Source organism: Crocodylus siamensis, chromosome 1 (genome assembly GCF_052110815.1).
Source record: "Crocodylus siamensis isolate JL-2025a chromosome 1, ASM5211081v1, whole genome shotgun sequence".
NCBI lineage: Eukaryota > Metazoa > Chordata > Crocodylia > Crocodylidae > Crocodylus > Crocodylus siamensis.
The window spans coordinates 302342600-302354158 of NC_143395.1; the positions used below are offsets into that span (position 1 = coordinate 302342600).

At 44.1% G+C, this 11559-nt stretch overlaps 1 protein-coding gene across 2 annotated transcripts in view; it reads right to left on the bottom strand.

Annotated features, from left to right (window-relative positions):
* Window positions 1-7048, bottom strand: part of ST6GAL2 (ST6 beta-galactoside alpha-2,6-sialyltransferase 2) — a 77318-nt gene extending 70270 nt beyond the window's left edge. For both annotated transcript variants that reach the window (XM_090021190.1, XM_090021180.1), the window contains exon 1: window positions 6779-7048. The gene's annotated coding sequence lies outside the window, so the exon portion shown is untranslated. The remainder of the gene's footprint in view (window positions 1-6778) is intronic.
* Window positions 7049-11559: the final 4511 nt, after the last annotated feature.

Consider the following 11559-nt stretch of genomic DNA (forward strand, 5'->3'; position numbering starts at 1 on the left):
TCCAAGATTACCTGCAAGTTTTCCTGTACGGGATCAAAGCTTTTGTTTACACCTGGTTTTAATGTAACCAAACCAAAAGTATCTTTCAAAAGACTTACTAAGAAGAAAATCCTCTGCCAAGCTTCAGCAAACAAGTTTAGTAAAGGGAAGTTGGAGAAACAGAAATCATCTTCCGATGCTTTGCAAGCTCAGGAAGCTCTAAAGGCTGATCTGATCACTGATTTTTTGATGGTTTCTGACACAGGCACAGATGGCTACTGAATTCACAAAGTTTCAGCTATAATCCCCCAAAATCCCCTCCATGGTGTGGCTCATGGATCCCTTCAAATGATGGATGCAGGCACAAGAATGGAATGTATATTCTGCATGGTCATCTAGAAACTTCCATATCACAGGGACAACAGTCCACCCAATTCCCAATCTTTAAAGCTCAAAGTATTTCCATTTGCTTCAATGGACTTTGAATCAGGCCCTTGAAGAACAGTGCTTACTGTGTTTAAATTAGTTCTCAACTTTTTTAGCCTCAAGGCACCCCTTCCGTAACTTTTCTGAATTTTGTAGCATCACAGCAGTTGAAAAATCACTGATGTGTATTTAAACTCAGAAGAGATATGAAGGAGAGCCTTGAGGCTAGAAAAATTGAGAATCAGTGATCTAACTGGTGCCACTTAAGGGCAGCAAGGCCAGATCTCTCCCTGCCATGCCCTGCCCTTTTCACTCCTCACCCCTGGTCCAGACCTCAGGGGCAAGGACAACAACCACTGAAGCTGCTCCTGCAGGGTTTCACACACCAGCAACCACCTCTACAGCCCCTCCTACCTGTCCTGGGGACATGGAAGGAATGGAGAGCACAGGCTGGATTGCAAAGTGCAGTTTGGTCCAGGCATCCATGCACCACTGGCAGCAGAGCACGCTGCTAGGAGCCTGGGGGAGGGGGCTGTCTGCAGGTATGAAGGTGAGAAAACCAGTAGAGGCAGCAGTTTCCAGATAAGCAGCTTCAGACATTGCTCGAGTAGCTGGGGCAAATGCAGGGTGCCAGATGGAGGAGGAGGGCATTTATCTCCCCATACAAGGGCCATGCAACGTAACAGCCCTAATGGGATCACGCATCACCCTGGTTGAGAATCACTGATTTAACATACTAAAACATGGGAGTACAGAAAGTGTTATGAATGCTCGTGTGGTAGCACCTATGAAGGCACACAACAAACATTTATTTTCTGTCTAGGTATTAAATGCCTCCTTCCTTAAAGCACAAGGGAAGTTTAGAAAAATGCAACAAAACAATGATAAGGACACATCTTCAAAGGAACTAAAAAGGTAGTAAAGGCCACATTGCCTCCTTGTGCCTGATACTGTAAGATGCAATGCTGCACACACTCAACTCCCAAGGAATTCTTTAGAAGCCTTCAGCTTTGCTCAAGATTGGGCTTCTAAAAAGTGACTAGCCTTAAATAGCCCTTTCAAGGCCAGTAAACAGTGACTGTCAAAGCAACTGCCAAGAACAAGCTCCAAGGTCAAGGGCCCCTGAAAACAGCTCCTGACATTTAACTCCAAAAACATACATCTGTCCAGATGCATTAAAATTGCTTTACCAGTTTATACAAATAACTTCCCCCCCAATTATATAGTTGGTCCAATAAGATATCATATATTTAAAAAGCACAAACAAAAAACCCAAACACATCGCAGTAGAGATATGTTTTATTAGACCAACAAGATTTTTGCAAAAAAAATTCTTTCATTCTTTAATAAAGAAATTTTTTTTGCAAAAACCTTGTTGGTTTAATAAAATATACAATCTCTACTATGAGTCCCAATTGCCTTTTCCTCTAGATCAATATGGCTACAGCCTGGAAACCCAAACACTGTCATACATTTCTTGAATCATCACAACTACAACACTGAAACATAAGCATTATGATACCCTTAATCTTCAATCTAATGGTTGCAAACTCATAATTAAATTTGTACACAAGTCTTTTTAAAAAAAATGCAATTTGACTAAAATAATTTGATTTTTCCAAATGAAAAATATATTTTGTTAAAGAATCACCACTAATCATTTGTCAGAAAAGAAACTCTCTTCCATAAATTCCAGCAGGGGCTAAATTATAATGTTAGTGTTTTCAAAGATTCAAAAAATAAAATTCTGCTTTGTACATAATCACTCAGATTTAACATAGTAATATAATTCACTTCTTCATTTTGTATTATACAAACATTTATACATGTGCTAAGTTTTGAACACAGGACCATAGTTCCATTTGTGGGGAGACAGAATACATTTCATAAATAATACCTATGCATATGTGTTTACAGGGTTTTTGACTGTAAGCTCTTTAGCACACAGACAGCACTTCCTCTCATGTCTCTATGCACTATCTAAAGCATTTTCAAAGACACTTTCAAAATACTCATCATCTATGAATGAAACACTCACTTTAACTCACGTACCTCATAACTTTTAAGTTTCATAATTGATTATCTGTGCCAACATTTTAATAGGGAGTGTTTCTAACTGCAGAATTTTAACAGAGCCCTAGATATATAGTATGTAATTGGATTCAAAACACTGCTCTGAGTTAGCACAACCCACGAAAACCACATTAGGTGACTTTTTCAGCTACATAAAATATAAAATGCAAGGAGCATGAATTCAGAACAGGCCCTTAAAGGTATAAAGTTCAGAGCAGAAACAAGTACACAGCTGCTCTAAAAACAACTGTGTTCAGATAAGTCTGAGAGCAATTATTTTTGCAGAATACTGCACACAGTCAACTGCACTAAGCAATTAAACATGACAAAAGGTCAGACGGTGCCTAATAAACCATTTACTGCTACAATTATACTCAAGTTATAGGCAGCCTAACATTTTATAACAATAAGGAAATGATTCAAGAAAAACCTACCTTGTTTTAGTTTATTTTTCAGTCACTACTTTCAGCATTAGTCACAATTTTTCATATGCATTAAACATGCAAAAAAAAGTAATATCAGAACATGTTATTTACGAGAATACCTTTATTCAAGAGGAGGCTCAACAGCCTAATTCAGCAAAATAGACTCTGGAACTGCACTGCAAAAGTGATAGCAAAACCAGGTATTCTGTTGTCTGAATGAAATCCTAACGCCCATGTTCCAAAGTTGGTGTGGCAGGAGAGTCATCACAACTTTTTCAAAGTGCCAGCTGCCTCACTGACCACCTTCCCTCCATTTGCAATCTCTGTTGAGCTCCATTGGCATGCCTCTCTGCCCCCATAATTTGTAAATACATCACATCCCAACAGCAACTACAGAAATGGTTTATATGGACACTCAGTATGCCAAAAAATAACTATTTCCTCATAATGCCATTAACAGGCAACATAAAGAGAGAGAGCCAGTACCAGAAACCATATTGTCTACCTCTGCAGATCACTAGCAGGCACTCTGCAAATTCTACACCAGATGCTCCCAAGGTTTTTCTTACTTTGTACTCCCTTTCAGATTTACCAGCTGCCTGCATACCCATACCACAATACATTTAATATTTTAACCCCTTAAACGCCAATTATTATAATGAAAAATAAATCCACCATTACAGTTTCTCCCCTATGCCCCCCCCCACCAAACTGCATACCCCAGGGGTACATGTACCAGTTTGGGAACCCCTGCCCTACACCACAATTTAAAGTGGACTCTTATGGAGTTAACAGAAACATTTTGAAATTGGACAAGCTTGGATTATCAGTAAGCATGAACTGATAAATATCCAGAGCACGCCATTGGTGTAACTATTTAGTAACTCTATTCAGGACGCCAATCTAGATCAGTGGTCTCCAAAGTGGAGTGCGCACACCCCAGGGGGTGTGCAAGACGATCCATTGGGGTGCGGGAAGAAAATATTAGAACTTCCATTTATATTTATTTTTTATCTAAAAAAATAAGAAAGAAATTAAGCTTTACTAATATTTAATATACGGATTGACACTGGCGCCCTCACTCGGTCTGTATGTCAGACGGTCACGTGTCACATACAGTACGCGAGTAGTACATGTATATAATTTATAAATAAATATACATATATTGGGGGTCCATGCTCAACATGTTTTTACTGATAGGGGTGTGCGATCAAAAAAGTTTGGAGACCACTGATCTAAATAACCATATGGCTTCTCTGAGTTTATTGAACTGCACCATTTCTCACTTCTACTAAACAAGAATAAAGGTCAGATTCTGTAAAGGGGGGGGCAGGGCATAAAAGAAAATAACTATGTATGAGAAACAATTTCAAAAATTCAGAAAAATGGATATGCAGATTTTATTCTGCTTCTAAGTGAATGCGATATGCTGCATAACACAAGACATGTGAACATTTTCACAATTTTCCTGCCCAACAAGCTAGTTAAGGAAGGTTCCTTTTAACATTTTCTTACTCGGGCACCTAGGTGTGTAATCTCAACATTCTCTTAAGAACATTTTATAATTGAATTCTCTTGCAATACATAATTTTGTCCATTTTTCAAGGGGGGAAAAAACAAGGGGGAACGGGTAAAACACTCAAGAAGTAACTTTACATATCAGTTCTGTTGCAATGCATTTATAAAACCTGACTTATGAGCATATGTACCACAAGAGAAAACATCTAATCTACCACCACAGGCCAAGCTGCACAGGTGCATCACAGGACGCTTCTTCCTATAAACCTTGCAAAACGCACAGCAGCTCTCACTAAGGTCCCTATCTTGCCACTTACACTTCAGAAGCAACCTTTACTGGGAACTTCACCAGAGTTCTTTCTGGGTGGGTGAAGCAGACCCCTGCCAAGAAAGGCCCTCCTAACTCTTGCCCACAGGACACAGCCTTCTCATTTCATAGATGAGGTAGCCATTTACTCCTGCATGTACAACACAACTTTCCTTAGCTGTATGATTTATGGTCTTAGCAAAAAAGGTGCACTTAACACGGTGCGCACTCACTCGTGACTTTCAGTCAAATAAAATTTTTATCAGAAAACTCAAAAGCCGCCTCTTCTGACAGAGGGGCAGTTTTAAAGTCAAATTTCAGTTTGCAAACCCCAATCACTGACAGGAATGAGCTGCTAAAAAATCTGCAGGAATTTTAGCTTCAGAGAGAAAAACATTGACCTCTGCTGAACACACCTTATTATCAAAACCAGCTGAACTGTATCTTTTTCTTTTTTTTTGCTCAAGCGTTGGGGGAAAAAATTGCGTTCAGGTTCGGACACAGTCTGACCTTTGGAATGAAAACGTGCAAAGCTTAGGAAGTTGAGTGACTTAAAACTGAAGATTAGCTTGAAAGCCATTAGGTTGCCCCTGCCCCACCCATTGCTTAACATTTCCCCCTCCCTGCCAACATGTGAGAGAATTACATTAGTAAACCTTAAACCATGCAAGGGAATAAACTATTTGGACAGGGAATCAACTGAGAGTGTTTTTTTCTAATAACGACAAAGGCTAGTTATCATAAGCTAGAGAAGATACAGAGGGAGCTGGCTGTGTCTGAGTTGGAAGTTATTACAGATGCAAGTTTCTGATAAAATATATAATCATTTTACAGATTTTACAGAAAGGATCAACTTTTTCCTATTACAAGGAAGCTTTTTCTGCCCCCCCTTTGACAAAATTACAAGGGAGAGTCCAGCCACCTAACTGGTAGTCTGAAGTTCAACCTGAGAAAACAAACATAAAGGGGAGTGGAAGAGCCTTGGAAAGCAACAGCAAAGAAATTCTCATTTAAATTCCTGGAAAGCACTGCTGCTCCAAGCCGATCTATTCAGCTCTCAGAATGGGCAAGTCCTGCTAAACACACACAGATGGATACACACACACACTCACACACCCCCATGCTCACTCACACACTCTCAACCCTCCCTCGCACACTCATCTCATGCTTACTCTCATGCTCACTCTCACACGCACCCCATGCTCACTAACACACACCTCATGCTCACGCAAATTCACTCATGCTCCTACACACACACATGCTCAGACTCACATGCTCACTCACTCATTCACACACTTGCTCTTGCACACCCACCTCATTCACTCATGCTCACTCACACTGTCACTCTCATTCACTCATGTGCACACACATGCTCACTCATTCCCTCACCCGTGTGCACTCTCACACACGCACACGCTCACTCATGCACATGCACGCTCACTCACGCACCTATGCCGACTCATTCACACACATGCTCACACACACGCTCCTTCACTTGTGTGCGAATGAGTGAGCATGTGCATGCATGCACACACACATGCTCACTTAGCCATGCACGCCCACTCACTTTCATTCATTTGTGCTCTCACACATGCTCCCACTCATTTGCTCACCTGAGCCCATGCTCACTCTCACTCACACGCGCTCTCACGTGCACACACTGGGCTCACTCTCACACGCAGGCACTCGCAGGCTGTTAGGACACACTGAGCAAAGGATCCCAGGACCCCAAGGCTGGGCGGAGGGTGGTTCATTCCGGCCAAGGGCGCAAACCCCAGCGCCCCCCGCCGTGCAAGCCCAGCGCGCGCAGCCTGCGCCGCGGCGGCATCGCAGCCTCTCCGCTCTCCCACCCGGGGCGGGGCGGGGGGGGGCAGCTCCCAAACTCGGCGCCCTGCAGAGCCCCGCGGAGGGGAGGGGAGGGGAGGGCCAGGGGGCTGCTGCTACCCCGGGGCCCCAGCTCCATCCCCCCGCGGGTTTGAGCCCCTTGAACCTCCCGCAAGCCTTTGCCATTGTGGCCGCGCTCCCTGCGGGGCACGGGCAGGGCTGGTACCTCCAGGCGGGAGCGGAGGGCGCTTCCGCACCACCCTAGAGAGCCGGGAGCCGCCGGTGCCGGTGCTGGTGCTGCGAGCTGGGGCTGGGGCTGGGGCCGGCGGGGGGCGGCGCTCGCTGGTGCCGGGCCCGGGGCGCGGGCATGCTGAGGCTGCCCCGCCGCTCCTGCTGCCGCCGCGGGAGCCGCCGCCGCCGCGTGTGCGGGCCGGGGAGGGGGCGCTCGGCGCGGCGCTGCCCCGGCTCATTGTTCGGGGAGGGGCGGGGCGGCGCGGGGGCGGGGCGCCGGCTCCTCACCGCCCCCGCGGTGCCGGCACCGGCGGTCGGGGCCTCCGGCAGCTGCGGGACACACGGACACACCCGCCTCTGCCACACACGCACGCCCACCGCGCAGCTGCACCCACGTGCGCGTGCTACCCACACGTGTGCCACAGGGGCGCGCTCGCCCCACACGTGCGCGCGCCCCCCCCCCGATTCACACGCGCATGTGCCACATTACACCCACGTGCGAGGGTGCCACATGTGCACACGCATATACAGCCACACCATGTGCCGCATATGCACACGCGTGCTACACGCGCGCCCAGACGTGCCGCCCGTGCACGCATAAACGTGTCACACGCATATGCACACACGCGCGCGTGCCACAGGCGCGCGCCCGCCACACGCCTGCCGACACCCCAATTCACACACACACACACACGCATGTTTCACATACACGTGCAAGAGTGCCACATATGCACACGCATATACAGGCGCACACGCGCGCCCAGACGCCCCACGCGTACACGCGCCACACGTCTATGCGCGCGCACACACACACACACGGGCGTGCCCCCGGCAGGGATGCTGCAGCCTGCGTGCCCCCCCTGCTGCCCTCCCTCTCCTCTTCGCCCATCTCCATCGCCCACTCCCCTCGGGATCCGCTCCCCGCCCCGGGCAGAGCTGCCGCCTGCTGCTCCCGCCCCTCAAGCCCTGCGGGAGCCGCCGGCGTGCGGGGCGCGGGGGGCCTGTGTGGGGCTGCCTCAGCGGTCCCCCAGCCCACCCCGCCCCAGCCGACCCGGCAGCTTGCAGGCAGGAGCGAAGTGGGTCGGGGGCGCGGGGAGATGGGAGTGGGGGAAGGAGGAGCGATCTCCCTTTCCACGCGGGGCAAATTGGACTGGGAAATGTCCTGGCCGCCGGCCCAGAGAAAGAGACAAGGAGCTGGCCCTGCCCGTGGGGCTGGCGATGGTCTGCAGGCAGGGGCAATGGGAAAGGTTGGAGCTTTCCAAACTAGGGAGGGTTAATTAAGGGAATCTTTTTTTCAAGCCTGAGAAGAAGCAAATGAGCTTATGTGTAAAGGATCCAGAGAGCAGGGAAAGGGAGGAGGAAACAAAGCAGAAAATATTATAAGATGCAACCCGAAAGCCAAGGTGAAATAGGGATTAAAAGTCACTGGTCTAAATCCTGCTTTGTACCCCGCACCTTTAAGCAAGGAAACAAAACTGATCCCTCTTGTCCCCCTTTCAATGCCTTCCCCGGAGGAGATGCGTTAAGAAGAAGTGTTTGGACACACATTGATTTTATTTTCTTTGGGTCAAACTTTGCTGCTCTTAGGCATAACAGGAATTCTCCAGATAGCCTCTCTCACTTTTTTCACTAGTAAGAATTTGGTTGGGGCTGTGATCACACCTTTTACACTGGAAATATGCGCCTGCTGAGATGTAAGGGTTTGCATACATTGTTTCTGGCAAGACTGGGGCCTTATTGTGAATATATATATTTTAGATCTAAAATGCCCAACAGAAAGTTAATGAAAAAGTAATTTGCTTAAGATGTTCAAACAAAAACTTAAAGCACTGAATACTAAAAAGCAGGCAATAGTATGTTCAAAGCATCAAGGTAAAATTAAAGGTGCTAATTCAGAACAGAATAACAAATAAAAAAATAGCTAAATTGCTGAAATAACCCATTGATAAAGCAAATGGTGGACATAAATCCATAAATAGTTTGTCCACTTAGCTTAGTTTATTGCTATTAATATTACTCATATTAACATCTCCAAAAGAGGAAGAAACATGAATGGTAACTTTACAAAAATAAAACAACTTAAACCATAGGCATAAAGTGCAAGGGAAATAGTTTGATTTCTCTTGTGCATTGCAGATTAATGTTACTAAAAAATGTCCCCAATAAAAGTTCTAAATATATAAATATTAAATCACAAATACTGATATAAAGTGTGTGACAAATAGTAAGACTCTTCTAATGTATATTACCAATGAGTTTTATGCTAAAAAGTCTTCTCATCCAAGTGTGGTATGTACATGAAAATTTGGCTGCTGATTTTGTGTTCATTATAAGGTTATGTTGTTCTTTGCAAGTTATTCCCATAAGTGAATACATTTTCAACTCGACTATATTTAACTATATAAAATAACTATTTTATATATGTATATAATTAGCTTCAAGTTGAATATTACATTTGAACATGCAAGATCTATTTCCAGGAAGCTCAATAGCCCCTCTCTCTGTCTCTCTCTGTCTCTCTGTCTCCCTCTCTCTCTCTATATATATATGCAACAGACCTATATATTTAAACAATATATAATGTGTGTGTGTATTTTATACCTGCTTATATTTAACAATACCCAGCAAGCTTCTTTGTAGGTTCACACAGTGAATTGGAAAACTTTATTTAGTATACACACACACTAAATAAGTGTTTTCCAATTCATTGCATGAAGCTACGAAGAGGCTTGCTGGTACTGTTAAATTTAAGCAGGTATTTTATTAAAAACATAGACTACAAGGTATATATATTCCTAAACCAGTTTTCTTATTTTAAGATAGGCTTCTGAAAATGTGTGTGTGTGTGTGTGTGTGTGTAACAATTTTAAAATATACCATTCTTTCATTATTCTATTTGTAATATTCCTTCACTGAAAGTGAATTTCAGTTGGGAGCAGAATGTGAATGAATAATATGAGCAAGGTAAACATTTTGGAAAAGCTGGTATCACCCAGATATTTCACATGTGACAATAAGGTGAGCTAAAAGAAATACCCTATAGATGCTTTTCTCTGTCACCAAACAAATTCTGGAATGGAAAGGGAGGTTGGGTTGGAGCATTCTGTTTGACTATTGAGTTCTCATTGCATTTACTGGAAATAGATCTTGCATGTTCAAATATAGTATTTATCTCTAGGGGGACAGATGGCTGTTGTTTGCAACCCAATAAGGTTTTGTCCTCTGTCATTCTTTTTTCTTCTTTTTTTTTTTTAAATGTTGGGTCTTGGGCCAAATCAGCCAAATCATTTCCAAATTTTACTGATTGACTAGAGCTCAATCGTTCAAGTCTGTGTGGCACTACCACTGGCAAATATCTTACCTCCCCAACTCTTCAGACTGGGACTTCAAATACTCCCAAATCCATGGCAGGCATACTGTGTTCCAGGCCCAAGCCCAGAGGCCTTCCAGTTCATATGTCCTCTAGTCTCACTTGCCCTTAGGGAAAAGGCCAAAACTAGAGGGAAAACCCAAAACCAATCCCCCATTACTATAAATTGTCTAGCAGAAATCCTCCCATTGGGAGGCTTTAATGAACTCTTTCAGCAGGACCCGTCTGTAATGCAATAGACAGGTCTCCACCCTCAAATATGCCAGCCAAGTCATTCAAGGCCAAACAGGGGATTTCCAGGCCAGCAAAACCACCATCATCCATGGTATTTCCCCTGCCAGGTAAGTATTTGTGTGCAACTGCTTTTGGCTCAGACAAGGAGCTCTAAAACCTAGTATGTCCTATAGTTCCTGCCATTGGCACCAGTCTGATCTCAGGATGATGTAACTAAAAAGCAACTCCATAAAAACCAATGCAGTTACACTGAGGTAAAAGAGATGTAGGGCCAAATTCTATTTCCCCTATTAGACATCTGAGTGGATTTAGGCATCTAAGTGTGACTCTGTTCCACACTGAAAATCCATTCATGTATCTATTTTGGTACCACACTGTCATCTAACCCATATGATTAAGTTGCTAAAAAGCGGAAAAGTCAAACCCATCCCCATTTTGCATTAACTGTTTTTCATGGTCAACCAGGGTGAAATAAAATAGCATGTATGCACATAAATCCATTTACGTACCTAATAGGTGGAACAGAGTCTGACCCTGGTGTCACAGCACCACGAGGAGGAGGATTTGACAATCAGAAGGAGGGCAATAATTGGAAGGTTCAGATTTCTGAAGAGCCTTCATGCCATGCTCATGTATGAAAGAGTTTGCCCTCTATATATAGTTAGCAATAGGGTAAGGTTTTATGTGCATGATTATGTGCATACACATATAAATAGGTTATTTCTGTTCCTTTGTTACTGAAATTAATTTATCATTTTGTCTTGTTACTGGGTTGAAGTAGTACATATACATAAAGGGGATAAATGACCTAATTAAGGCTTAGTTAGAGACATACTGCTGAGATGCACATGAGAAATGCTCGCTTCTCCTCAAAAAGTTATAACAGATCCTTGTAGTGATCTAAACTGTCAGGATAAAACACACAAACCTCCAAAGCCCTGTCACAAACCAACGTAGCACTTACCGAATGGCTCTACAGCAAATAAAGTAAAATCCTGATCCTGATGAAGTCAAAGGGATTTGGCCATTGAATTCAGCATGGCAGAAAACATCACAAGGATCACATTTGGGTATTATTTCTAGTTTTGAATGAAGGGTTATTTTATGGCTACCCCAATATATGGACACTGTGAAGACATGGGAACCCTTGTCTTCCCCTTTGCATGTTTCCT